The sequence below is a fragment of the Cibotium barometz genome, chromosome 52 (genome assembly GCF_041138505.1).
Source record: "Cibotium barometz isolate CiBa-2024 chromosome 52, ASM4113850v1, whole genome shotgun sequence".
Classification (NCBI taxonomy): Eukaryota; Viridiplantae; Streptophyta; class Polypodiopsida; order Cyatheales; family Cibotiaceae; genus Cibotium; species Cibotium barometz.
Genome location: NC_141097.1, coordinates 25,555,002 through 25,573,644, shown reverse-complemented (window position 1 = coordinate 25,573,644; position 18,643 = coordinate 25,555,002).

The following is an 18,643-nucleotide window of genomic DNA, read 5'->3' as shown; positions in this document are numbered from 1 at the left end:
GTGAATATTTGAGTAGAAGAGCAAAGGCCTTGTGATATTCCTTGATGGTTTTGCTCTCCTGCTTTAGCTCTAAGAATTTGTTCATTTTGGTTTCCAAAAATCCAGGAGGACAAAATAGGTTTTTAGATCATTCCAGGACTGAGTATTTCTGTCCAGACGGTTGGTGTCACGATGGTTCCTCCATGCTACCCTGGCTATTTCCACTATTTTCAGCCAGGCAAGAGCCATTTTACTCCGCTCATTGTAGCCTGTGACATCAAAATACTCTTCCATGGCTTCCACCCATTTCTCCACAACCTCGCCTAGGTTCTCCCCTTCTCCTTTGAAGGGTCCTGGGGCTGAGTCCTATGAAGAGCCTTGCGAACATCAGGGTCAAGCTCGTCATCTTCAGAGACAGGGTTTGGCTGACGGCCACAGTTTCCTCGTCTCATGATTCTGCCAAAAATTTATATATTATTAAAATTTTATTTTGATATCATCCACGAGATTCTAAGACTTAAGAGGTTCAAAAAACAATTTCTTAAGCAAGACAATGATCTTATTGAAGATCTATGACATATGTCCGATATACAGATTTCTTTTTATCAGATCGTCCGTAAACAATCACTTATACAACAGGAAATTTTTCTCTGGAAAATATTTCTTTATTTATATAAAAGTTGCAATATGTACATAGAGCACCTCGGCTCCAAAATTCAAGATCTCCTCGGGAGTTGCATAAGACGACGGTACTGGGCCATAGGAATGCCCCGATACAAACGTTCACTTACTAACAAGGGAGTTATTATTTTCTCCTTAGGAATAAAACAACTAAGGAGTCTGTAGACTTGGCATGAAAGTCTAAAATTCAGAGGCATCCAATGATATAGAATGACGCCATGCACCATTTTCAGCTTTAACAGAATCATAGCTAATGAGAGGTTCTGCCACAGCATTGCACGGTGGTCGCAAGAGGCGTGGACATACTGCCCTGCAAACCACTTATGCTCTCCACTGGGGTTAGAAAAATATAAATCCTCAAAATGGCGTGCGAGCCTTGCTCGGCTTGTTCGAGTTGAAGCGGAAGAGATGAGATGCTGGAAGGCAAACGCAGTCATATCTTGAGACTGGGTGAGGTCGGGAATACCAGATAAATAGGGAACTTCCATATATAAAAACAATTTCTTTGATTAAAAACTCTTCATTAAAGAAGCTTACGAAATAAAAATACATTATGAAAAATGCTTTTTCTAAGTTTTTATTATCAATTTTTGATAAGAGTTTGTTTATCCTTATTAGCTTTCAACTTGGCTCTGCTACCAACTGTGCGATCCCTCTTCCCCCTCCGCGCTGGATTCTGGATAGCTGATATAGCGGAAGCAGTCCCCTCATGCGCGGGGCAGGGTTTCTCACTCGGGACCTCGCCCACGAATATCCGGGCACGAGACTAGGCTGGTGGTCACTCCGAAAACCGAAACCGGGAAAATTTTCCATGCCCGAAAAGCGGGGACGATTCCACCTTTTTTATTTTTTCTTAACGAGTTTTCTAACGAGATCAAAATCTAAACTATCCCTCACTTGAATAAATCAGATAGAAGGAAACTATCACTGATATTCAACGTTTTTTTCCTAAATAATCAAGATTAGGCACAGCCGTTGATCCACTCAATCGAGAAATTTCCGGCCCATGGGTTAGCCACCACCCTACCACTCGAATCGGTGGAACCAAACAAGTACTCACCCACCTATAATTGACCTTTCTTAACTTTAGATTTAGAAAACAGATACGCACACACTCCTCTTTAAAACTTTAATAAAAACAATCCATTGACAAACAATTTACTGGTTACACATGTCATACTTCAAAATTTCCATTGAGTCTTTGTTTCTCACAAAACAGTATCACTCTGGACTCTCCATTGAGACCAGCGAGTCAACAACGAGATCGAGTGATAACATTGGTCTGTCATACAATATCTTCCTCGTCGACATACGAATGGGTGTCCTCGGCACCGCGAGCCCGTGCATCGCCTAGTCAAAACCCTCTAGGATCCTCCTTAGGTGTCCTGGCACTTCACTCAGGGACCGCTTCGTCGGCCTCGTCCATCGTACCGGAAGCGCACCATTTTAACCATACCGAGGCTGGTCAAGACCTCGGCAGGCTTTGTCGCGTGAGCTGTCCCTCGAACACTCCCCGCCAGCTGTTGCAACCGAACTTCCCTTAAATAAACATAAATGCCAAATGCTCCCTCCAGCATTCTGGCATAAGACAATCTTTTAAGAAAACAGGGTTTCTATGCAAGTTTATAATTTTGATTTTGTTTGAATACCATGAATAAATGTTAATTCCGTATCCCAATACTTCTAGATCCAGATCTGAATTCCAAACAGAATCTCTCGAATTCTGTTAACTTGATCCTCAAATCAAAATCAAAAGTCTTATCTTAGTTTTAGATTCGGTGGGTGATTTAAGTACATTTTCCCTGAACTGATCACATCGTCATTGACGAAGGAATAAGGTCTTGGTCAATAGTCTGAATCAGAGTTTGGGTCTGGAAAGGTTCTTCCTAAACTATCTTTCTCGAAAGATACTATTTCAATTTCTCTTTTTCTAAATTTGTTTGACGAATATTTGCTTATAGATTTCTAAAACATGGATTTCTTAAAAGGAATAAAATAATCATTTATCTCAATCTCTGACTTCAATAGTTTAATTGAATTTTCTCATTACCATCTTAGTGAATATGAAACGGTAGCATTTCTTCTCACAGATTATCTACTTATTTATTTTTCCAATTTTTACGAAAATTAAATAGAGGATTAAGGAGAACCCTTATTTTATTATAAAGATTCTATATGCATCTAATTATGCATAAAATCCGATTCTGATGAAAGTCACACTTTTATCATCATGAAAAAATCATTTATGATGAAAATTTCTCTTAAAAAAATATCTTAAAATGCACCCATTTATGCATAAAAAGTATTTATTATGAAAATCAGACTTTTATTATAAAAAAGTATCTTTTATGCACCCATTTATGCATAAAAACCATTTATGATGAAAATCACTCTTTTAATATAAAACAATTTTCTTTTATGCAACCATTTATGCATAAAAATCATGTATGATAAAAGTAAGACTTTTATAATTAAAAAAATAATCTTTTATGCATACTTCTATGCATAAAAATCAAATATGATGAAAGTAACACTTTTATAATAAAGAATAATCTTTTATGCATACTTCTATGCATGAAAATCAAATATGATAAAAGTAACACTTTTATAATAAAAAACATAATCTTTTATGCATACTTCTATGCATGAAAATCAAATATGATAAAAGTAACACTTTTATAATAAAAAATAATCTTTTATGCATACTTCTTTGCATGAAAATCAAATATGATAAAAGTAACACTTTTATAATAAAACAAATAATCTTTTATGCATACTTCTATGCATAAATATCAAATATGATAAAAGTAACACTTTTATAATAAAAAATATAATCTTTTATGCATACTTCTATGCATAAATATTAAATATGATAAAAGTAACACTTTTTTAATAAAAAATAATCTTTTATGCATACTTCTATGCATTAAATTCAAATATGATAAAAGTAACACTTTTATAATTTTTAAAAAAAATCTTTTATGCATACTTCTATGTATAAATATCAAATATGATAAAAGTAACACTTTTATAATATAAAAAAAATCTTTTATGCAAACTTCTATGCATGAAATTCAAATATGATAAAAGTAACACTTTCATAATAATAAAAAATCTTTTATGTATACTTCAATGCAGAAATATCAAATATGATAAAAGTAACACTTTTATAATTAAAAAAATAATCTTTTATGCATACTTCTATGCATAAATATCAAATATGATAAAAGTAACACTTTTATAATAAAAATAATCTTTTATGCATGAAATTCAAATATGATAAAAGTAACACTTTTATAATTTAAAAAATAATCTTTTATGTATACTTCTATGCATAAATATCAAATATGATAAAAGTAACACTCTTATAATAAAAATAATAATCTTTTATGCATACTTCTATGCATGAAAATCAAATATGATAAAAGTAACACTTTTATAATAAAAATAATAATCTTTTATGCATAAATATCAAATATGATAAAAGTAACACTTTTATAATAAAAACTAATCTTTTATGCATACTTCTATGCATGAAATTCAAATATGATAAAAGTAACACTTTTATAATAAAAAAATAATCTTTTATGCATACTTTTATGCTTAAAAATCAAATATAATAAAAGTAACACTTTTAGAATAAAAAATAATCTTTTATGCATACTTTTATGCATAAAAATCAAATATGATAAAAGTAACACTTTTATAATAAAAATTAATCTTTTATGCATACTTTTATGCATAAAAATCAAATATAATGAAAGTAATACTTTTATAATAATACTAATTTTCTTTTATACAAATAATCAAAATGCATCTTCTATGCATGAAAATGATACTTTAGAATATAGATACCATAAGGATTACTCTTTTAGAATAATAAAAGATGAAATTCATTTCACTAATTTCTAAAAATTTTGCCATAACCTCCTTTGTATGGCTGACCATTTTTTAATTTTTAAGCCTCTAAAATTAATTGAAAGTGTACCAAGAGTATTGAATTTATTCTAAAGTAAACATTTTTCTACTTATTTAAGACAATTATAAAAACTTGACTTTAATCATTAATCATTCACCTAGGATAGAGAATGGTTGGATTTACTAGAGAAGAGAGGGGAATGCCTTTTTGTAATGAGGCATAACATTATTTACAAATTTTAGAAAAGATAAAGCATAAAAAAACCATTAAAAAAACCATAAAATAAGTGGAAAGAGAAGAATCACCAACTTAATAATGACTTTGGGAGCTTTCCTTTGGCTTTATGGTTTGAGGGTTCAACTCTTGTTTGAGACAAGAGTGGCCACCAATCTTTTGGAAGAGGGAGGGTCAAAAACTAGTGAATTATGGGTAAAATTCACAGTCTTTGGCACTTGGGAGAGACAGGGTAACAGTGCAAAACACTATAAAGTTTCAACAAAGGGGAAGGCTTCTATTTATAGAAAAAAGTGAGCTTCTAACCAAGCCAACTGATTCTAGAATTTTCCACATCAGTTTGGTCAATTTTAGACCATTTTTAGGTCAGTTTTGCTCACTTTTTGGATCTAGTTGAAATAGGAGAGAGGAGAGATAAAAATATCCCATTATTTGGGAGTTTAAAAATCATTCAAGCATGTGAAATAGGCGCCTCCTTCATGAGGGAAATTTCCCTATGCAGAGGTGTCAAAAATGCATCATTACTTCTAAATATCTCCCTTTTTTAACTATTAACCTTGTCCTTAGTCAACTCTTCATCTTATGTGAGTATTTACTCATTTTTGGGAGATTTTTCTTTCATTTCTTCATTTATCTCCTCCCTACATTTGGATGAATCTTATTGGTCCATAGGAACCTTAATTTAAAATTTCGAAAAAATCTTCACCTCCAGGATAATGCCTCTTGAACAGATTATACTTAATATCTAATGCACCTTTCGGAAATATTTTTGAACTTCTGTTTCAGGAGAACTTATTTTAATAAGATGACATATTTTTTATCCAAAAATATTTAAAATCTGAATATTCTCTTTCTAGAATATTTTCTCTCTCTAGGCCAAAACTTGTAGAAACATGATCTTTTATATTTCTAAAGAGGGATTTGATTACAGGGGAAGATGCTGGACATCTTGAGAGGCTGGGGAGGAATCTTACACTATCTTAAAGTTTGCATGAAGCGCCTTCTACGGGGCCTGGGAACTCTTTTCGTAGGTACGTGGAGCAAAACATAACCAAATTTCTAAATGGATGCTATCACTACAGTGGTTGGGCGGTTGGCTAACCCATGTAGGCTGGACTGATGGATTCCTAAAAGGAGACTCAATTCTGTTATGGTATGATAGATGAAATAAATCATGGATACTCCTGTTCTATGGAAAAGAATCAACGGCTATGCCTCTCGATGAGGAAAAAAATGCTGGTCTCTATGATCCAAGTGCAAGTTTCTTCCTTGATCTCTCCATGTGACTTATAGGTTCGGTTGGATTAGATTGGTAAGTTAAGGCTCTTGACTACATTGGAATAAAAATATCCCGTGGAGGAATCGCTCATTCTTTCTGGGCGAGGGAAGTTTTCAGGTTTGGTTTTGGAAGAACCAAGGGATTAGTCTCTTGTCCGGATATCCGTGGGTGAGGCCCCGCGAGTAAGAGGCTCTGCCATGCACAAGAAGAGCTACTTCCGCTGTTAGCACCCCCGATTTTGTTGCACGAAGGGGGCAAGGATCTTTCATCTCCATAATAAGAAACCAACTGGAGTCTGATAGTGTTGAAGTAGAAAGTGGCCACATCATAATGCACATGGTCCTCTGTATACACATCCCAAACAAGGTGTGCATAATGCACCAACTGCAGTTGGTGCATGATGCACCCCTCCAAACGGCACTACAAGACACTGCTGCCATACATGCGTTTAATACACGCGATAAGTTATGCACGCGTGTATGGTCGCGCATGTATATGAGTAGTATCGGGCGCGTGTATATTGGCATCTAAATTTGTGTGTATTAAAGTTTCAGAAACGCATCTACCAGGGCGTGTATATTGGCATCTAAATTTGCATGTATACTAGTTTCAGAAACGCGTGTATCAGCGCGTGTATATACACGCATTATTACACGCGAGAACTTTATTAAGAAAAACTCCATTCCTTTACAAAATTAAAAACTATTTTCTTTAAACCATCTCATAGTACATTACAGTATATATCATTACACAATCGCACTACATGCATTTACAACAATGAAATATATTCAAAAATAAATCATGAGATGATAATTAAAAGACAACATATACGATAGAAATGTCATCAATTTAGAATGATACAATGATGGATTGGTTAGGGTTCGATCTCATCTTCAATAAGATCCATCCTTGCCAAACGATCAACATCAATATCCATTTGATCAATTTGTAAGGCTACGATTAAATTTATTCCACTATCGATATTCTGTCCATTGATAATGGTATCGATGCCCTGATCATCCTCATCAACATCACCATCATCCTCAATGGTGGTAGGGTCATTCTCATGATCATGAGAAATGTCACGCTCATCCTCATTATCATGATCATCTCTTATTTCTTGATCATCGATCACAACATCTTCATTGGCATGTTTGACATCATCTTCATTGCGGCTTGTTACATCCTCCATATGCTCCATATCAGTGAATGTATTATACATCACTTTGGAACGTGGTGCAATAGGGATGACGTACCACCATTTAATGTCATACACCATTAGCAGATAGATAACCTACTTAAATACACATACTGCAGTAATTAATTAGCATATCAAAAGTCAAGGGGTACGCGAGCTTAGATATATATGTACATGAAACACATTAGTAATAAAATGCATACTTGCTCACATTGTTGTGGCAATACGAGCCTATCTTTCTTTGTTTGCCAAAACTTTGTAGAGTCAATAGTTACATAGCCACTTGCATGGCGTTTTATCGTTGCATTAGGCCCTTTTTCCACCATGTTCATTTGCCATTTGACATCCAAAACATACACAAAGAAGTGACGAAAGTCAAGCCTAAGTATGTCTTGGATTGTGCCATAATAATTATCCATTTTTCCATTAGCTCCCTCAAAGCTGCTAGTGACAACGCAATCTTGTGTATTCCTCTTTTCATCAATTCTTTGTGTAAATGCTTGCCTTCACACCATATAGCATTGAACATAGTGCACTGGACCAAAATAGAAGCAATATTTGTGTAAGCAATGTGAATAAATATTAAAAGCAAATCACTTACAACTAATGCAAAACATTAGTTCTATGTACCTTTAACATGCATCCTCGTGCATACTCCCATTCTTCCGCCGCCATGATATGCAGCCCCTCGCCGCTCTCTGCTCTCTCCATTTCCTCATACAACCAATCAACATGGATATCATTTGAAAGTGTTGCTAGATGCTTAGGGTATGCCTTACGAGAGCCATATTGCCTCCAAAAAAGAGAGCTCTTTTCGCTTGCCTTTTTGTCTTTGCATCCTCATATCTTGTAACCCATCTGCTCATCACATCACTATTAAGGATGCAAGTGAAATTGAGATCATCAATCAATGTTCTGTCAATTACTTTACTCTGTCCTTTTCCTTGAGGCACAATAGAGATCATCCTCAAGTCCTCTTCATTGCTCCATAGTCGTGGCAAAGAGCTGTCCACCTGACCAAGAAATTCTGAAATATATACAAGAGACTCTTGTATCAACCAACCCTCGGCCATGCTTCCTTCGGGCCTTGCACTTTGCCTCACAAAGTCTTTTAAGGTCTTCATGAAGCGCTCTAGCATTAGGAAAAATATGGACTCAAAAAGGGGCCGTGTAAGAGAGCCCATGTGGTGGGGATGTGTAAGCAAAAGGTGAATACTTTTGAATATAATATTTGCTTGTGGAGCCTTGGATCCCTCTGAAAGGTCCAATTTTTTATTCAAATGCCTGACATGTGGTGTATTAGTTTATTCTAAAGGCTGACATGGTGTAATAATTTATTCCAATGGCGGTAATCCTAGTTCTTTTGAGCGGGAAGCTCTTTGGGTTTATCAGGAGCTTTCCACCCTTTCTTTCCATTTCTAAGCTGAAATAGCCTGCCTGTTTCTCATTTCCCCTTCCATTTCAATGAGTGTCTCTCCGCCTCCACCTTTGAATCTGTTGCACATTCAATGAAACATTGATTTAGCACACGTCGAGCTTTGATGAGATCTTTGGGCGGCATTTTTGAAAGAAGATGGAAGGGGTCTTGATCTTCAAGCTCTGGCCTCTAGGCGAGAGACCATTCGTGCGCTCCGACAGATGAACATGGGATCTCTCGCCGTCCTCAGACCACGATTCAATTTGGGAATACAAGTTCGAGGTGTAGAATGCTTATTCCCCATGCTGGACGAAGAAGTCCAGATTTTGAATGATCCTCACAAGGAGATGAACGACAAAATCTTGCGGTGTGTTTTGAGGTATGTGATAAAGCTCACCTTCTCCAACCCCTTTTTTCGTAACTTACACTTTGTAACTTACACGATTCATGACAACACGAGAAAGATAGTGTTTAATTTTACGTATGGTTCAACTCGCGTTGTGATGAATCCAGAGATTTTTGGGCCTGTTCTTCAAGCAATGGTATTCTAATGCTAATTCCAATTGTTGTGCAGCTATATTATTTCAATTTTGCCTCGGGAGGTTCAGGAGCAGGTGTACCAAATTGATTCGCTGATCTCTACGTTGCTAATCAGCGATTCAAATTCTTATGTTGACATCTACCCCTGGTTCTGGGATGCTCAAGTGGACACCACCCGAGTCTTCTTTTTTGCATACTTCGAAGAGTGAGTATTTTTTTTGGAAGATGGCGTATCCATGACATGTGATGTTTTATTCCTCCTGCCACATATCAAAATAAACTAAGATATCCCTACTCATGCAGTTCCCACTAGAGCCTGGTACTCGTTGACATGCAAACAGCAAGGGTGTACCTCACAAATTCAGTGGCGGGCATCCACGCCAACGTCGAGCTGTAAGTACAACAAAAGTAATCTCAGACTTAGTTTGTGGATCTATGTAACGAATTTGTTAGTTTGAGTGTGGTGAAAATACTTTTATGTTGCTGAAGGTCTGACAAACAAAGCTAATAAACATTATTTTATAATATGAGGGGCAGATAGCAGGCGTGACAAAAGAATTTAAAATTATCATAGGACTGACATGCAGGTTTTGTTAATATTTTTTGAAGATTTGGAGTATCTCCACGTTTTGGGTGGGTTTGTACAGAGGACCCACCACCAATGAAGCCCATTGGGAGGATTTCCTGCCACCACTGAACCCATGTGGTTATTATTATATAGAAGTCTGAAACAGCCCCCTTTTGAGTCTAAATTTTTCCTAATGGAAGAACATCCAACGTGCATGCACAGTGCCACATAAAGCAATTTCGTCCACTAAATGCACAATGAGATGTAGTTGACTTGTGAGAATGGTTCGCGGAAAAGTCTCCTCCACCAAATAAACCACCTCCACTGCCATAACACGCGCATCATCCAACGTGGCTGGATCAATTGCTTTGGAACTAACATAGCTGAAAAATAAATGAATAGTACGTTATACCTCATGCACATTCATTTTGCAAGGTATAATGAAGGGTGATCTGACATGGGTTTTACATACCTCACAAGCTCGCCCATCTTATAAACACATTTTTTCAAACTCTTCTTTGCACAATGGTCGATGCTAGTAGGTAGTATGAACTGCGCACATAAGAGCACATGTATGTATGGTTTATGGCATTACAAAATTTAATTTCAATGTACAAGACTTGGAAAACACTTACTTGGGCATCTTGTGCCAATCGTGGGACTTCAACCCATATATTTGCTCAACGCCTCTTTTCTTAGTGGTTGTAAAGGCTCCCTTCAATGATCTCATGCATCCAGTGGGAGTACGCAAAGTGGTGATGGCCTCCTTTACCTGCTTCTCCTCTTTCTTTGATACCATGGTGCAGGCGAAAGACGAATGTGCCCACCCTCCTCTCGTGGCCAAGCTTGACGCATACGTCCTGCGACCCGCGAGTCCTCCTGTACGCTAACATTGTCTCGTTTCACTCCATGACTACTCTACTTTTGTAGCAAGCTCCTTCACTCTGCGACAATGCCTACCCAACACTTCTTTGATTGTGGAAAATTATGGTATTAGGGAAACAACCATTTGTTTCTCTAACCTACTAGGAAGCCTTTTCCTCAACCAAGTTACACTTCACATGGAACTTGTGGCAATCTAATCCATCTAACTCACACAAGATAATAGCTTGCAAACTTAAGGTATGTTCACACACATCAACTTTCTCAACACCGGAGCTTACATATTTCACAACCCCTCTAGTAAGAAAAAGGTGTTATGTACTCACTCACACTTGACTACTGTCCAATCAATGAACTTGACACTCACAACAATTTTGCATGTTGCCAAAGTCATATTTCAATGCTCCCCCTCAATGCTAAATTGAAATGCTCATAAAAACTAGGCCAACTCCTCATTTCACACAAGTGCATATGCATATCCATGCGTCTATCCACCTAGACACTCAATTCCCTTTAATCATAAACTTAAGTTACATAGCACACCCATCTAACCATTTTTAAATCCCAATCGTATTCAAGGAATCAAACACGTACAACACATATTGTGTGGCATAAAATCAATGCATACCATAATTCTATTCATTTAGAGCTCCCCCAAGCCTCAACATGTAGAGGACCCTAATTGTGGGGTGAGATCTACATCCTTTTATGCACCAATAAATGGGTAGGACACCCCTCCAATGTGGTCAATAAACATGGCTTCAAAAGTATGTAGATGTGAACAAGGGATTGGAAACATCCTTTACACCATGTGAACCAGAGCTTCAGCTAGAGTGTTTTCACACCACAAGGATCATCATTTCATCTTGAGCCTTATCTTTTGTAGACAATGTAAACAAACATTTTGAGGCCTTTGTATCTCCTACACACTGGAGCAATCGCCTTCTCAGTTTTTTGTCTAAGGACTCCAACTATTGTAGGGCAAGCTCCTTCACTTTGCAAAAATGCCTACCCGACACTTCTTTGATTGTGGAAAATTATGAGATTAGGGGTAGAAATGTTTCTTTCTCTAACGTGCTAGGAATCCTTTTCCTCTTAACCAAGTTACACTTGTGACGTGGAACTTGTGGCAATCTAATCCATCTAACTCACACAAGATAATATCTAGCAAACTTAAGGTCTTTTCACACACATCAGCTTTCTCAACACCCGAGCTTACATATTTCACAACCCCTCTAGTAAGAAAAAGGTGTTATGTACTCACCCACACTTGACTACTGTCCAATCAATTAACTTGACACTCACAACAATTTTGCATGTTTCCAAGGTCATATTTCAATGCTCCCCCTCAATGCTAAATTGGAATGCTCATAAAAACTAGGCCAACTCCTCATTTCACACAAGTGTGTATGCATATGCGTGTGTCTATCGACCTAGACACTCAATTCCCTTTCATCATAAACTTAAGTTACATAGAGCACCCATCCAACCATTTTTAAATCCCAATCATATTCAAGGAATCGAATAAGTACAACACCTATTGTGTGGCATAAAATCAATGCATACCATAATTCTATTCAATTAGAGCTCCCCCCCGCCTCAACATGTAGAGGACCCTAATACTGGGGTGAGATCTACATCCTTTTTATGCACCAATAAATGGGTAGGACACCCGTCCAATCTGGTCAATAAACATGGCTTCAAAAGCATGCAGAAGGGAACAAGGGATTGGAAACATCCTTTACACCATGTGAGCCAGAGCTTAAGCTAGAGTGTTTTCACACCACAAGGATCAGGATTTCATCTTGAGCCTTATCTTTTGTAGACAATGTAAACAAACATTTTGAGGCCTTTGTATCTCCTACACACTGGAGCAATCGCCTTCTCATCTTTTTATGTAAGGACTCCATGACTACCTTACTGTTGTAGAAGCAAGCTATTTGACTCTATGACAATTCCTACCCGTTCTTTGATTGTGGAAAATCCACCTAGACACTCAATTCCCTTTTATCATAAACTTAAGTTACATAGAGCACCCATCCAACCATTTTTAAATCCCTATCGTATTCAAGGAATCGAACCAGTACAACACCTATTGTGTGGCATAAAATCAATGCATACCATAATTCTATTCATTTAGAGCTCCCCCCAGCCTCAACATGTAGAGGACCCTAATAGTGGGGTGAGATCTACATCCTTTTTATCACCAATAAATGGGTAGGACACCCGTCCAATGAGGTCAATAAACATGGCTTCAAAAGCATGCAGAAGTGAACAAGGGATTGGAAGCATCCTTTACACCATGTGAACCAGAGCTTAAGCTAGTGTGTTTTCACACCACAAGGATCAGGATCTCATCTTGAGCCTTATCTTTTGTAGACAATGTAAACAAACATTTTGAGGCCTTTGTATCTCCTACACACTGGAGCAATCGCCTTCTCATCTTTTTATCTAAGGACTCCATGACTACCTTACTGTTGTAGAAGCAATCGCCTTCTCATCTTTTTATCTAAGGACTCCATGACTACCTTACTGTTGTAGAAGCAAGCTATTTGACTCTATGACAATTCCTACCCGACACTTCTTTGATTGTGGAAAATTATGAGATTAGGGACACAAACATTTCTTTCTCTAACCTACCTAGGAATCCTTTTCCTCTTAACCAAGTTACACTTCATGTGGAACTTGTAATCTAATCCATTCAACTCACACAAGATAATATCTTGAAAACTTATGGTATGTTCACACACATCAACTTTCTCAACACCCGAGCTTACATATTTCACAACCCCTCTAGGAAGAAAAAGGTGTTATGTACTCACTCACACTTGGCTACTGACCAATCAATTAACTTGACACTCACAACAATTTTGCATGTTGCCAAGGTCATATTTTAATGCTCCCCCTCAATGCTAAATTGGATTGCTCATAAAAACTAGGCCAACTCCTCATCTCACACAAGTGCGTATGCATATGCGTGTGTCTATCCACCTAGACACTCAATTCCCTTTCATCATAAACTTAAGTTACATAGAGCACCCATTCAACCATTTTTAAATCCCAATCATATTCAAGGAATCGAACATGTACAACACCTATTGTGTGGCATAAAATGAATGCATATCATAATTATATTCTTTTAGAGCTCCCCCTAGCCTCAACATGTAGATGACCCTAATAGTGGGGTGAGATCTACATCCTTTTTATGCACCAATAAATGGGTAGGACACCCCTCCAATGGGTAGGACACCCCTCCAATGTGTAGGACACCCCTCCAATGTGGTCAATAAACATGGCTTCAAAAAAGCATGTACATGTGAACAAGGGATCAGAAGCATCCTTTACACCTTGTGACCCAGAGCTTAAGCTAGAGTGTTTTCACACCACAAGGATCAGGATTTCATCTTGAGCCTTATCTTTTGTAGACAATGTAAACAAACATTTTGAGGCCTTTGTATCTCCTACACACTTGAGCAATCGCCTTCTCAGTTTTTTGTCTAAGGACTCCATGACTACTCTACTGTTGTACCAAGCTCCTTGACTCTATGACAATTCCTACCCGACACTTCTTTGATTGTGGAAAATTATGGGATTAGGGACACAAACGTTTCTCTCTCTAACCTGCTTCTAGGAATCCTTTTCCTCTTAACCAAGTTACACTTCACGTGGAACTTGTGGCAATCTAATCCATCCAACTTACACAAGATAATATCTTGCAAACTTAAGGTATGTTCACACACATCAACTTTCTCAACACCCAAGCTTACATAATTTACAACCCCTCTAGTAAGAAAAAGAAGTTATGTACTCACTTACACTTGACTACTATCCAATCTATTAGCTTGACACTCACAACAACTTCGCATGTTGCCAAGGTCATATTTCAATGCTCCCCCTCAATGCTAAATTGGAATGCTCATAAAAACTAGGCCAACTCCTTAGTTCACACAAGTGCGTATGCATATGCGTGTGTCTATCTACCTACACACTCAATTCCCTTTCATCATAAACCTAAGTTAACAAGGGATCAGAAGCATCCTTTACACCATGTGAACCAGAGCTTAAGCTAGAGTGTTTTCACACAACAAGGATCACGATTTTATCTTGAGCTTTATCTTTTGTAGACAATGTAAACAAAAATTTTAAGGCCTTTGTAGACAATGTGAACCAGAGCTTAAGCTAGAGTGTTTTCACACAACAAGGATCACGATTTTATCTTGAGCTTTATCTTTTGTAGACAATGTAAACAAAAATTTTAAGGCCTTTGTATCTCCTACACACCGGAGCAATCGCCTTCTCAGCTTTTTGTCTAAGTACTCCATGACTACTCTAATGTTGTAGTAAGCTCCTTCAGTCTATGACAATGCCTACCCGACACTTCTTTGATTGTGGAAAATTATGGGATTAGGGGCACAACCATTTCTTTCTCTAACCTACTGGAAAGCTACATTACACATAAAAGAGAGCAAAAAGAAAGAAAAAATTACACCATTTCTCCATCAAATCCCACTCTCATTGGTGGCACTCCACTATTCAAGAGTGTGAGAAATGGGTAAACCATAGATTAGAGAAAAACAAATGATGAAGCCAAGGGATTACTCCCTGGCAATGACACCAAAAAATTTAAGGCCAAGAGATAGCAAAGAGAAAACCACTCACCTCAACGTGTCATGGGGATCTTTTTGATAGGGGCTGAGCTCGTAACCCTTGAGGTATCCAAGCTCAATAGCACCATGGGTAGCTTACCATTGGCCTTCTCTCGCAAGAATTGTAACATCGTCACATTGCACTATAGGCACTACTCCCTTCTCTCACATCAAATCACTCACACACACACTCACTAGCATGCATTCATTTAAATGCATGATTAGTCATATAGATTGTGAAATTTTGTTGCACAATCCTCCATCGGTAACTTCTTCTACCTGAGTGATCGAAGCTTATTCAACACCTCCAAAGATGTTTTTATGGTGTAATATCATTGAAGAAATGGGTCACATAATGCTACATAATTGGCAAAATGCATAGCATCGCACTGTGCTTTCCACTAGCTCTGGTGGACTCCAAGCTTGAGGCAAAAACATTTTGTTTTAAATCATCTGGTCGATTTTGATTGCCATTGGAGAACCATCAACTTTCAAAAAATTGTACTAACATGAGTATAAGGATCCTCTAAATGCTTCCTTTTGAAAATAACACCATATTAGTGAATTTGGGAATTTCCCAATTCCCATTTTTGAATACTTAAAAAAGGGGGACATGGATAACATGTTTGTAAGTTTCTCAAAACCCTATCATATGACCTATCGTTGGAAAGCGCTTGAAAATGGAATCTAAAGAGCTATAAAACGCTCATTTTGGATTAGTGATGTTCAAGTTATGGTTAATCCAAACTTTTGACCACGTGTCCTAAACTTGTGGAAAATTCCCATATTCCCCAATATGGTGTTAAATGGGGTCCTTCATTTTTTCATTGTGTTGTTGCACCATTCGGAGAGGTGGTGGGCCACCAAAAATTACCCCAAAACTAGAGCTGCCAGATTCACAAAGAGACGTCCAGTTACTAATAAGTTGGCAGTGACACTATGAGAATCCATGGGTGGATTGCAATCATTTGGCCCATCGTCCAAAGTTGGCGAATTCAAAGATTTGGTTCGTCATCACCACGCATCGGGACTGCTGCCACTTTACTAGTGTTGGGCCTCCCCACTAGTCAAAGCACATTGTGCATGCGATGTCAAGGACATGACACAAATGGCCCAGCACCACAACCACCATTAGCTAGACAAAATTCCACCATAGAGAGCCACCAAAATTATAATGGAGAGGGTACTCTCACAAAAACACTGATTGTGAGCCTTGTAAATAACTTTTCGCATGAACATTGATTATGAGCCTTATAAACAACTTTGCACATGTACTGAGCTCAAAAATCTGATGGACAAGTTTTAAAAATATGTTTGAATGGGATATGTTCAATTAGAGCTCAAAACTAAAGTCAAACATGCAAGGAAACTTAATTAGAAGGATTCCCATAGAAACACCCCCATAGAGAGATAATGTGGAGTTTTTAAAATATCTTTAAATGGGATAATGTTCTGTTAGAGTTTTATAATATCTTTAAATGGGATAATGTTCTATTAGAGTTCAAAAAATAGAAGTAAAACTAGAAAGGAAACTTTAGTAGAAGGATTCCCATAGAAACACCCCCTATGCATTTTGTCATGTGACAAGCTAGAGAGAAAAGTATTTTAGAGAGAAAAGTATTTTAGAGAGAGAATGAAAAATATGTCATTGTTCAATTAGTTCAAAATTGAAGTCAAATCGACAAGGAAACTTAAGTAGAAGGATTCCAAACATCCCCTATACCAAGACCATAGAGTTTGGGAAATTTTTAATTTAGGTTAGATTAGGGATTCTCCTAAGGTTCATAAGAAATAATTGGATTTCCTTGAGAAATAAATAATTCATGGATAAATACACCTAATACTTGCCAAAATCAATAAATAATGAATGGATAAATACACTTAATAATTCATTAAAATAAGCCAAATTTGACACATGATGTAAGAAACTAGGGTTGGCCACTCAAAGCATGGAGTGACAACATGGGTGTGGGTCACCATCCTAAGGTAATAGCCAAGAAGGCCATGAAAGCTTAGGCATGAGCACCAAGAAGATATAGATATCTATAGAGTTAATATGATCAAAAAGGTACAATGCCTATGCCTAATATAGCCCAAGGCCCCCCAAAAGTACACATATAATTGACCCTAAGCCCAAGTGCGTAGGCCCCATTCCCCATGTGCATGTGCAACCAAGTCTACTTCATTATTACAAACCATCCCCTCCTACAATGATTTCATCCTTAAAATCAAAGGGTGGTCGTGTACAAAACAAATACAAAGGCTATATACAATGAACCAAATACATGACCAAATGTCACCATCGTGGAGCACCAATACAATACATGAATCTCATGACCCCGAGATCAAATGGAAAAGATAAAGGACTCTTGTCCATGATGAGGCTAGTCGGGTATCCCCCAGGATCAAATGGAAAAGATATGAATGTCACCCCCAAGATGATGTAATCTATACAACCGCATCTGCATGGATAAAAGAGAAACCCAAGCCATGTAGACTCCAAATAAATGGCCTTGAAACCACCTGGATTGAAGGGAAAATGTGAAGAGCCAATAATGATGATACGGCTAGTCAACGCTCCTGGGTCAAACAAATAGATATGGTGCACATCATGGACCTCCAATGTTAATGTAGTAGCTCCTGGGTTGTAAGGAGAACTCGTAAGTCTATCCTCATGACCATAATGTAAATCTGACATCCATGGAATCCACCTAATGTAACCATCATGGTCATAATGAAACATGGTCTTGGCGCAAAAGAATCATCGTGTAGGCCAAGACAAAGGTGTGTCGTAGGTGCATCTGAGTGTCATGCCACATAATCATCTACCATACATCTCATGTGGCATAAAATGCAGCCAAAGATGAATATCCCAACTCTAAAGATCATAGGCTCATGTAGACACCCATGTGAGTCAAATGGACTCATCTTGAGGTCAGCCTCATGTAGAATCAAATGGAAACCTATGCCATTTCCCCATGTAGCACCACTTGAAAAGTCAAAGAGATGATCCACCAAATCAATGTATGTATGAGTATGATCCACCGACCTATGCACAATATCTCCATGTGCAAGACCCTCTATGTGTGATCATCATCCAAGACATCAACATAATCATCAACATCATCATAGTCATCACTAAAAAATGAAGAGGTATCCTCACATGAAATATAAATGGTATGATCTCCTAAATCATCATATATGACATCTCCCCAAGGTCTCCAAGGTCATCCTCATAAACATGGTGTATCTCCATCAATGATGCCCCTATGTGACCTAAATCCCATAATAAATCTATCT